At 43.3% G+C, this 10,797-nt stretch overlaps 1 long non-coding RNA gene across 1 annotated transcript; it reads right to left on the bottom strand.

The window, feature by feature from the left end:
- Positions 1-902: 902 nt before the first annotated feature.
- Positions 903-7,717, bottom strand: LOC102386643. The gene is made up of 3 exons (XR_325450.2): positions 7,386-7,717; positions 7,099-7,203; positions 903-1,553 (listed from the first exon to the last, which is right to left on the bottom strand). It is a non-coding gene; the product is annotated as an uncharacterized LOC102386643 (long non-coding RNA).
- Positions 7,718-10,797: the final 3,080 nt, after the last annotated feature.

Raw genomic sequence — 10,797 nt, 5'->3', positions numbered from 1 at the left:
TTGTCTCACGGCTCAAGGCTTCACTTCCCCGTTTATTTTATGTTGCCATCAGGGAGGTTCTGTCCTGAGCTCTCCTCCTGTTTCTTCCCTCATTTGCAGGTCCCCATTGCCTACCTCAGTCTTCCAAGGAACTCCCTCCGTCAGACTCACCAGGCAAGTGATCGCCATGCGACTTCCCGGGGAAGTACGGGGATCACACCACAGTTTGTCTCACCCGGCGCATGAGGCTCCATTTGTTCCAGCTCCATGTCCCAGGCGTTCTCAGCAGTGCTAGCCTCTTTGCTTGTTTCTTCATGTGCCACTGGGGGCAATCTGCCACCCACAATGTCCTCTCCTTTGTAGCCCCAGACCCTCATCTCCTGTGTCTGTCTCCCCAGTGCGTAATGAGGCACAGCTGTGCATTCAGCCAGCATTCTTTCCCTTTCCATGACCCGGTTCCTTCCTCCCCCTCTCAGGAGAGGAACCCTACTAAGGAACAGGGTTGACTATCACCCTGTTACATTATGGACTATTAGAGTACACATAGGTCACGTTTTTAAGTTTCTCTCTGCAACTGGAAGGATTTCAGCTTAAATTAAGAATAAAAGACTCTAGATCAGTGCTTCCCAAACTTTTCCTCAGCATGACCCCAATTCCTCAGCATGGCCCCTCACTCCTAACCTGCATCCCCCTGGCCCTGCCAGTGCCATTCATTCCCAACCTGCAGCCCCTCACTCCCTCCAGAGCCAGGGCCTGCAGCCCCCTGCCCCACTTCCCAGCAGCACCCAAGCCCTGGCTGCTGCTTGCAGTAGATGGCAGCTGCTGTGGCCAGAGTGGAGTGTGGAGCCCAGCTCGCTCCCCTGCCCCACCACTGGCTCCTCCCTTGTGGACGGCACAGCCAGAGCAGAACCCATGGTGGGGGGGTAATGCAGGCTGCCTGCTGAGGGCTTGGGGCTCCCTGCCCTGCTGCCCTCCTCCAGGGGGCTCCACTGCCCATCAGGCAAGAACTGATGCAGGATTAAGTGCCACGCCACCATTGCCACCAAGCTGAGGCACTCCTTGCCCACCTGGCACCAGTGGGGGCACAACTCCATACTGCCACACCTCACCTTGGCAGACATGACAATGCAGCTCTCTCCTGCACTGGGTCCAACCCACTGGGCTGCAGAGGCGGCTCCTGCCTGGAGCTGGTCCAGCCCTATTGCAGCTGTGTGCTCTGCTGTGGGTGCAGAAATCTCATAACTCCAACCACTGATATTTTGACCCCATTTGGAGTCTTGATCCACAGTTTGGGAACTGCTGCTCTACATTCCAGCAGCTTTAAATCTTCATTCACAAGAGGTGGCCACATTCACATTACTCTTTTCTTCTTACACCTGTTCTCCTTTATCTTTTAGATCAAGTTTAGGTGGCTCTCTCTCGTAGGACAAGAAGCATTGTTTGCATTGTCCACATCCACTATGATATTTACTGACTGAGATAAAAATTGGTTATCAAACCAGAAGTCTTGTAGAAGTCCACTGTATTTAGGAGACACCAGAACTCTTATACATAGCAGAGATAAAACTCTTTTCCTGGCAAAGAAAGACACAATTGTATTAGGATGTGTTGTCCATTGCAAAAAACAGGCACAGACTTAAAATTATTTTACAAGAAGCTGTTTTGTGCTTTGCAATATTGTCATACAATTCCTCATGTAATTTGTTCCGTTTCTTGCAAAAAAGTTGAGTTTTCAATATTAGTACTTCTGCATTATAGACTCATTCCAGATTTTCTATAAATCTTACAGGAAAATATTCAGTAGCTCTCTTCCAGAACTTAATGAAATCTCTAAGTGTCGGCTAAGTTAAAATGGGGGGGGGGGGTTTCGATGACCTACTGTGTGAGTTTCTGTTCACCTGGTTTTTGCCCACATTGAGTTATATGACAGCACAGGGGACTTCCCACACAAACAACAGTTTGTTCAAGCTCAGTGAAGGAGTAAAGATGGGGACCACTGTACTCTGAATATCCAGCCACTTTCTACACACACAAGCTGCACCAACTTACACCTACTCTAGAAATATGCATGGAGCCTGAGGGGATCTGGCAGAGCAAATGTGTTTAAGATAATCTTGAATTCCACCTCCCTCCCCCAAACACACATATGAAGTTAGATAAGCCCTTTACAATTAAGTGATAAGAAGCTCACTATGATAATCTATAAAAATAAGAGTAAAAAATCTCAGAGGGCACGTCTACACATGCACATGAATAAACTCTGGAGCTTATTGCTCAGAGTTTTTTGCTCCCAGGTGCACCATTTAAAAGCGTGTCTGGGAACAATTAACTCTGGAGCACTTAGCTCCAGAGTTTATTCATGTGCAGCACGTGGAGCCCAGTTGGAGCAGCCCCAGCTGGCAGTGGGTCTGAGGGGTCAGTCTGCCAGCTTGGGGCTGCTCTGGCCAGGCTTACATGTGCTGCAGAGGGGCTGGCTGGGGCACAAGGTTGCTTCAGTACAGGGCTAGCCAGCAGGCAGGCCCCCACACTGAAGCACCCTTACGCCCCAGCCAGCTGATTCATTTTCTACACATATGCTGCTGTGCATGAAAAAACCCCCAAAACAACAACAACAACAACAAAAACCTATGGAGCAGGGTAGGACTTGTAAATACAAGAGAAAAACTACAAGTAAATACAAGTCCTACCCTGCTGTGGAGTTTAGTATGCATCCTAAAGTGCATGTGTAGATGCTGAGATGTTTACTGCAGTTAATTAGTCAACTGTGCAGTATGTGTCTCATGTAGACACATCCAGAAACACCTAAAAAGAGTTAGGAGCTATAAGCCACTTCTCCATGAAGGCTACCTCATGAACCAGAAGTAGTATAGCCCTGTTTACATGATGAAGTAAGCAGGCCAATTAGGATGGGATAGGGTACTTAGCCCACACGTGCACAGCAGGGGGCAGGATTGTGGGATCAGGCATCAGATTCCAACACACGTTATTGCTGGTGCAGGCAGAACATAGGGTTACAATCATGGGCTCCCCCCACACTGGCTAGTAGCACAATCACCACAGCTGGGAGCCCCATCAGCTGATCCAGGCTTTTGGCTGCAGGGGTGGATCATGTGCTCCCGTGACTGCATGTCCAATCAGCTGATCCAGGCTCTTGGGGGTGCATGGTGCGCCCCTGCAGCCAGGAGCCTACATCAGCTTATGCGGCTCACAGCTGTGCCCCCACAGGTAGGTGCCCCAGCCTGGCTGCACATGCAATTAATGGTGTGATAGGAACCAACCACAAAGTTATTACACATTTTTTGTATAGTAACTTCTTCCTTGTTTTATCATGCCAGTCATTGCATTAACACGTTTTAGGTTGTTACCTGGCCACATGATGAGCTGGTTAATCATGTCTTAAGTATAATGTGTACCAGGGGCCTTGACCACACTGCAAGCGTGGTATACTTACTGTGTAGATACAGCTTAAGTGTCACTGCAAGTCAATGGCATTTAGACTCTAAATTTATCCAAGTAGACTTATCTCTGTTTTTCTTATGCCATATCCCTATGGATGATCCCCAGGAACATCTGATTTTAACAATGCAATTACATGGCAGTACTTTAAGTTCCACTTACAAATAGTATGGATATATTGAAACTATACTCGGTTTAAGAGGAGAATAAGACCTCTGACATAAAGAAAGAGTCACTGAAGTGGCATCTAGAGAAAGAACATACATTTTACAGATCGGGATTCCCTTTTTGCTGGAGGTTGGGAGAGAATATAGTTAAGATGCTTTGAAAAGGGCAGATTTATAGCAGAAGCTATTTTGGATTTTTCACGTGTACTTGGCATCTACTAGGCAATGAAAGCAAGCAACTTGCTTTTTCCCCCCAGACTCAGCTGGTCCAATATTAGTTTGTTGTAGCAAGTCATATAGCTCATCCCAAAAGTATCCAGACCTCAATAATAATTAATATTTTCACACATGTTTATAAGTTTGTAGTATAATATGACATTGTTAGAGGCAATTACCTTTACTAGTCTTAACTCAGAGTAGGATGGCACCTTAAAGACTAACGTGTTCAGAAAGGTATGCCTACAAGGTTTTGCAACAGCCTACTTCACCAGTACTATGAATGGGCTCTAATGAAGTAGGATGTTACCTATGAAAATTTATGCCTTTCTGAATGAGTTAGTCTTTAAAAGGTACCACCCTGCTCTGCCTTCTCCGATGTGGTAGTGACGGTGGCAATTGTGAAATTCTGTGGAACTGCCTTCAATTGTCTTTCCACATGAAATTTTCATTTCCAATACACCAAAGCCACTTAATATTTTTCTTTTTTGCTTTAAATTTCTCCACTTACATTCTTGCTTCAAGGGTGTGGATTAGGGGAAAAAACTATTCTTTAGTTCACAAAACAGTGTGCATACTATTACCTTATAACTAGATATAGGCTGTTGGACATTCCCCACTGCCTTGTAACTCCTGCAGTAAATTTATATCTCTGGAGAGGTGGGGTGAGGGGAAAACAGAAACAGGATTTTTCACCTTTTTCTCTGCCTTATCCTCTAAAATGCATATATTTCCACTGGTGTAAGTGGAAACTTGTGTCTCCTATGCACAGTAATGAGCCAAGTCCCAACCATATGCCTCAAATGCCAACTAGAACTTCTGGTGCCATCCATGTAGCTCTGCTCTGACTCGATGCATCTGCTGACTGGGAGTATTGTAGAGTCCAAGTACTTGGAACTGGAACTTCACATCTATTTTTTTTTTAATTTCACATTCCAGGTCAAATTAACCAAATTGGTTCTGAAACCTATAGATTGAATAGAACTCAATTGTTCAAATTCATGTGGTGCTACCACTGGCAAGTATTCTCATTTCCAGGCTTTTCAGTCTGGGGCACCAGATATTTCCAAAGCCAAGGTAGGCAACCTATATGCAGGCTGGAGGTCTCGGGGTTCAGATGCCCCTTGAGTGTCACTTGCCCTCAACCAATGGGCCATAGGAGAGAGCTAGGGGGAAATCCCCCATTTCCGTAAAATAGGTGTCTAGCCAAGATGTCTCATAGGGGGACCTGCCCGCAGTGTAGGGACAAGTCTCCACTCTCTACTACACATAGTCATTCAGAGGTCAGAAAGAAGGGGATCTTCCTTTCCAATCACAGCAGCAAACCACCTAGACTGATACCATGGTATCTCCCCTGCCAGGTAAGTTCATATCTGAAGGTAGTCAGGAAGCTATACTATCCAACAAAAAATTAAATCAAAACTTGAAACAGAAGGGACAGTGAAGAGGTGTGGAACTCTTCACTTACTGTGAGAGATCAAGATGGAAGGGAACCTAGGGGACTTGAAAAACCAAGATCTGTATGCCTTTGAGATATTCTATCTAAAAAGGGCATCTACTGCATTTTTGCCGACTGGACTGTATCCTGGATAAAAGTGTCTTAATAGAATAGAGCAAGTGAAGAGTACACCCTTCCCTTGAAAGAATTCTTCTGCTTTTAATTTTTGTCAAATGATCTATCCTTTAAAACTTTACAACAATCATGCTGGGCAACTGAATATAGTTCTAAATGATGCTCATTAAATCGTTTAGACTGACTTTAGTGCAAGGATGCATTCTAAGCATATTTCTAAGTGCTGTATTCAGAAAGAGTCTTTGCTTTCTAAATTACTTCTACTCTGTGTAGAAGAGAATTTTGTATCAAACAGTGGTATAAGTGTTACTTCTTTGGTGTAGGGTGTTGATTTTAGTAAAAGCAGTGAAAGGAGAGATGACAAGGGAAAAAAAAAAAGGTCAGCTGCAAGTCATAATCTGGAATACACACTGGCTATGTTTCAATGCATTTAAAAAAAACCAACTGGTGCCAATTTGGAAATAAAGCCAAGCCAAGGATATCTTTATTTCAGAAATAAAGGGAGATGGTTTTGGAAAATGGACAGTCCGAGGGTCTGACTTCAGTACCCTTTCCTCTATGTATTTTTCCTTATGAGCAAATTTTTCTACGTAGGTGAGGAATGGCATTCATCTTCTGCCTGCCTCCTTTTTTTTTTTTTTTTTTTTTTTTTTTTAAGTACACAGACAGTAGTTGAAGAAAGCCAGCAGGAAAGTGATCCACAAACACTTCAGCTGCTAGAAAACAGACAATTTTTCAAGGGCTGTTTAGTTGCTACTGTTAGAAGATTGAACTGATGTCTGTCTAAACCAGACCAAACCCTTACCAAAGAAGAAATAAAAGCAACAAGACTATACATATTGGGTGACTACTGATAGGAAGTGGATACATTCTGAAAGTTTAAGGAATTAGCTTGTTGAATTTTGTCTCTTCTTCTGTTTGTGGGTAGAGTGGCAGGTGCTTCAGTTTATTCATAATACAACATCTTATAAACTCTAAAAGGTCTATTGCAGAACACAGCAAGACATAATTACAACTGTATCCATTAAACAGGCAGTGCATTTTGTAAACATTTCTACAACACAACTGCCAGGAACTTAGTACGGCAGGACACATTTCCAAATGAAAGAGTCAAACAGATTTGAAGAGACACCCCGAATTCTGAATAGGGCCTGGTGACAGCCACCCTGGCTCTACAGGTAAGTGAAATCTGTGACAACGACAGAATGGGAACTCAATGAAAAAAATTACAAACACATTAATCCTACTTCAGTACCCTTCAACTGAAATGCCACTTTTGAGACAAGCCGACTTTGAAGTAAGAGATTTGACTTTGACAATTGACTTTGTCAATCAACCAGCAGTCCTCCCCTCCCTCCTATTAATTACCTCTTACATTCACTATCCCTTCTCCAGAATCTACAAAACATTTATCGGTCTCCTTAATAAGCAGCAAGTTTCAGCTTTGCCCCTCATAACCCTCTGCTGTGGGGTATGCATAAATACATTTTCAAAAGGAAAAATACCATTACTGGTTTTCACTTTTACGTTTACACTAAACAAGGCTATGGGCTGTAGTTCAAGGCCCCATTGAAGTGAACACACTTGTATCTTTCCATCAACAGACTGGCCTGCTACAAAGATAGCATACAAAGCCTGAAGAGAATGCACTGGCTGTTGAAACTGTACCCTGCACAAGCCCATGCAGCTTCCCAAAATATTTCTTACCTGTTAACTGGAAAACTGTTCCGGGAAGAAAGGCTCTTTTATACAAACAGGTTCCTTACCTCTCACGCCACATCTCTTCAGGTTTGGTATCCAGGTCTATTAAGCCTGTTGAAAATTACCAGTCTGAGCGTTTGAGTAATTTCCTTAAATAATAATGTATCATGAATAACACACACTGGATTGGGGCTGATCCAACTTGTAGACAGAAAAATCCTGAATATTCCAGAGGAGTAAATCAATCAGAATTAACATTCTGCAGCCCCCAGACAGGACCCCATACAACTTACTCTCTTTTGCTGGATGTTCTTATTCGCCTTCTTCAGTAGGTGACCCCAAACAAGTTTGAACTCTCCTTCAGACTGGACATAAGCAGGGTTTGAATTATACTTTGACTCTTGGGGGTGAGAGGTCTGCAAAAATAATTAAACTAGTTCATTAATTAAGAGGTCCACCTAACTGAAGGAGCAGTCTGATTGGAGACCACCCAGGTTATGATTTTCAAATTTTACAGGAGGGCTCTCATGTCTTATGGGGGGGCTCAGTCCCCCAAACTACTATTTAATTCACACCCTGGACATAAGCCATGCTTTTCCAGGCATAGCTTTCTATTCCTCCCTCTTGTAACTAGCCCTCAAAAAGTTACTCAGCTGAGTAGAAGTAACAAGACCCACTTGGGCCTGGCAGCTTAGCTGAACTACCAAAATAGGCTGGTACTCTCCCACAGCTGTTGATACTTCTCTCAAATGGGGAAGTAGAACTAGGGTTAGGTCTTTCCTCACATGGCTTTACACCTTGTACCCACTGTTACAGGAACTTTCTCCTCCACTGTCACCAATCTGCTGCTGCGGGCTCCCCTGCTACTTCTGTGTATATCCCTTTCTTCATAACTGCTGTTCTTTTAGAGAGGATGAATTAAGAAGAGTTCATCTTTTGTCTGCATGACTCCTCTCTTCCTTCCTCTGAAATAAAGATGTCTAGTTACAAAGAGGCCAAAAGCTGTGGGCTGTGAATCTTATAAAGTTCTGACCTTTTTGATAGAGCTGTTGTCCTGAAGTGGGATAGACCCCAAAACCCTTATCTGAGCCTTTTCTTGATCTGCATTAGAGGACTGGCTGTTTTAGACCAGAATCAATTGAAAAAGGAAGCAGGGGAATGCTAATTTATAGTTTGCATTTAGAATTAAACCTTGTGCTGTTGTTTTCCAAGGAGTAATTTTACTTAGGAATTACACAGATTGTAAGACTGTATTTTCTCCCATTATATTTACCATCTCAGAGCAGAAATACTGAGAGAACATTTAACTTCAGATATTTGGAGATAGCCATTTTACAGCAGGAAATAGGGTGGCTTGCCCCCATCCAGAATGGTGCATACAATTCTAGTTACCCATTTGCAAGAAAGATAAACTTAAGCAGGTAAAGAGAAGAGCAAAAGCAGGCCTGTTTTCTAAGATGAATTAAGAAGACCTTGTTTTCTAAAATGAATTAAGTCTCTTTTTGTCTCCTCCCCTATGATAAAGTTGAGAAGCAAGATGATTGCTCTTAATTAATATAAGGGGAAAGGAAGTTAATGATCAAGGAAGTTAATGATCAAGGCAGTCCCAGGGGGCGCTGCTGCTATGTAGGGAAGCACCATGGCCCCCCCTGCAGCTCAGGGCCCACAGGCAGCTCTCCCCCTGGGCACGGGAAAGGCAGGCAGGCTCCGAGAAAAAAAAAGGGATCAGGCCTGTTACCACTTCTTTTTTTTTTCCTTCGGCAGAGCCTGCCCACTTGGTGGCAGGGGGCTCCAGTGCTTCATTCTAGCTTTAAGTTGCCTGAATAGCTGTTTGAAATGCCTCAGGATCTATAATAATAACAGGCTTGTTCTGTCTGTCCGAAGCACTCTGGTTCTTTCAGTAAGCATTGAGATTGGCAGCAGAAACAACAAATCGGAGTGCTCCAGACAGACAGACTAGGCTTATTATTATTATTATAGATTACCTGGAAGGTCTTTGATATAGAAGATACTTATCACAGAGGCAATCTGAGTTCCTAATCAGTCCATCGTACAACACAGGATGCTGGGACTTTCATTTTGCCTCACTTCTCTCTCAGAGGTCCAGGTGGGATCTTAAAAGCAACCAGAGCTAAATAAGAGATCTTCTAAGGTGAGCAAAATTCGTGTCTTCACAGCGGCAGACCTCTAGAAAGTATCTGGCTGTGATTTTAAGAGAGTTTCTACTAGAGTTTCCATCTAGGAAGATGTGGGGCTTGTTTATTGCATTGTATAGGATGCAGTTCCAAAATAAGGACTGGTTATTGTTTTCTGCTTCCAAAATCAAAATGTAACATATGGGATTTTGAGAAGCCTGACTCTGTTCCATCATCCCATTCCCTAGCTTCAGTAGCTTGCTAACAGTTGCTCCTCCACCATGTGGAGGGGAGAGAGAAAGACAAAAGAGCTCCCCAGACCTGTAAGCTTCTTCATTAACATGCCTCACAAATGCATTTGCCATATATGGCCATCAGGGTGAACCAAGGCAAGCGTTTTCCCAGGAAGGAAATGTCTGATCCCATGTTCTACAGCCATACGGAGTAGAGAAGATACCAACCCGTTTGGGACTGACAGCCATTTTTAGGGGGTGTGGACCAAAAGTCGAATGGAGTTTTCTGAGCCAGCAACTGCTCCTTTTACAGGGAAAACAACATTATACTAATAGTCCAAAACAAAATACTGTGTACTAAAAGAAATTCTTGTTAAACCATGCTTTGGTGCACTGAATAGCTTGAACCAGCAACCAGAGTTCCCTAACCTATCATCTTTCTAGTCTGTGTCATCATAAGACTGAAGATAAAGATTCTTGATTCGTTACAGAGAAACCACACACTATCTGTAGGAGGGCTGAGATGAGTCTCACTACTTGGGGTTTCTGCAGAACTCAGAAATGTTTAGTGAATTAGTGACTTCTTGTTCCCTTCCCAAGACAGATGAACTCAGGGGCTGGCACAAGACAGTATGATCTATTGCTCTGCTATTGCGGACATAACTGTGAGAACATTCTCTCCAGATGAGTCAAACAGAATCCACGAAGGCTCAACTATTTGTAGAGTTACCCATGTTTGACCTCACAGCTCCCTTAGCAAACAGAGGGGTTAATGGCTTTGGAAGGTAAATGTAAACAAATAACAGCGAAACTGTTGGTGGCTTGTCGACAAATTATATGCAGTATCAATATATTAATTATTTTGTACATCTAGAAGCCAGAGTGGGTGTAGAAGGATAGAATGCAAAATATTCAGCCAGTTCTCAGTCATCTTATGATTTGAAATTCAGTGCAATTTCTATTTAGCAGCATGAAAAGTGCTATTGGGAAGTAGAGAAGAAAAGGATACAAAAAGGAATAGGGAATATTAGCTTTAAATCCAAGTCCCAACATAAAACATGACCATACAGTTCATCGATTAATTACTGCAATGTAAGAAGGCCCCAAATAAGACAGGTTAGCAAGAACAGTAAAGTAGATTAGTAGGGCATGTCCCCACAAACACCTCAAAGCCATTTAAGGCACCACAAACCTCACATGGTGCACGTGCACCTGTACGCCATGCTAATCTGTAGTATGATGGGTTTTTTTGACACTGGGAGATCCTGGTGTCAAAAAAACCCAACACTAAAAACATGGCACAGTGCATGTGGCAGCAGCGTGTGCCACCAGAAGCT

Source organism: Alligator sinensis, unplaced genomic scaffold (assembly GCF_000455745.1).
Source record: "Alligator sinensis unplaced genomic scaffold, ASM45574v1 scaffold832_3, whole genome shotgun sequence".
Lineage (NCBI taxonomy): Eukaryota > Metazoa > Chordata > Crocodylia > Alligatoridae > Alligator > Alligator sinensis.
This window is presented reverse-complemented; position numbering and strand designations above follow the sequence as displayed.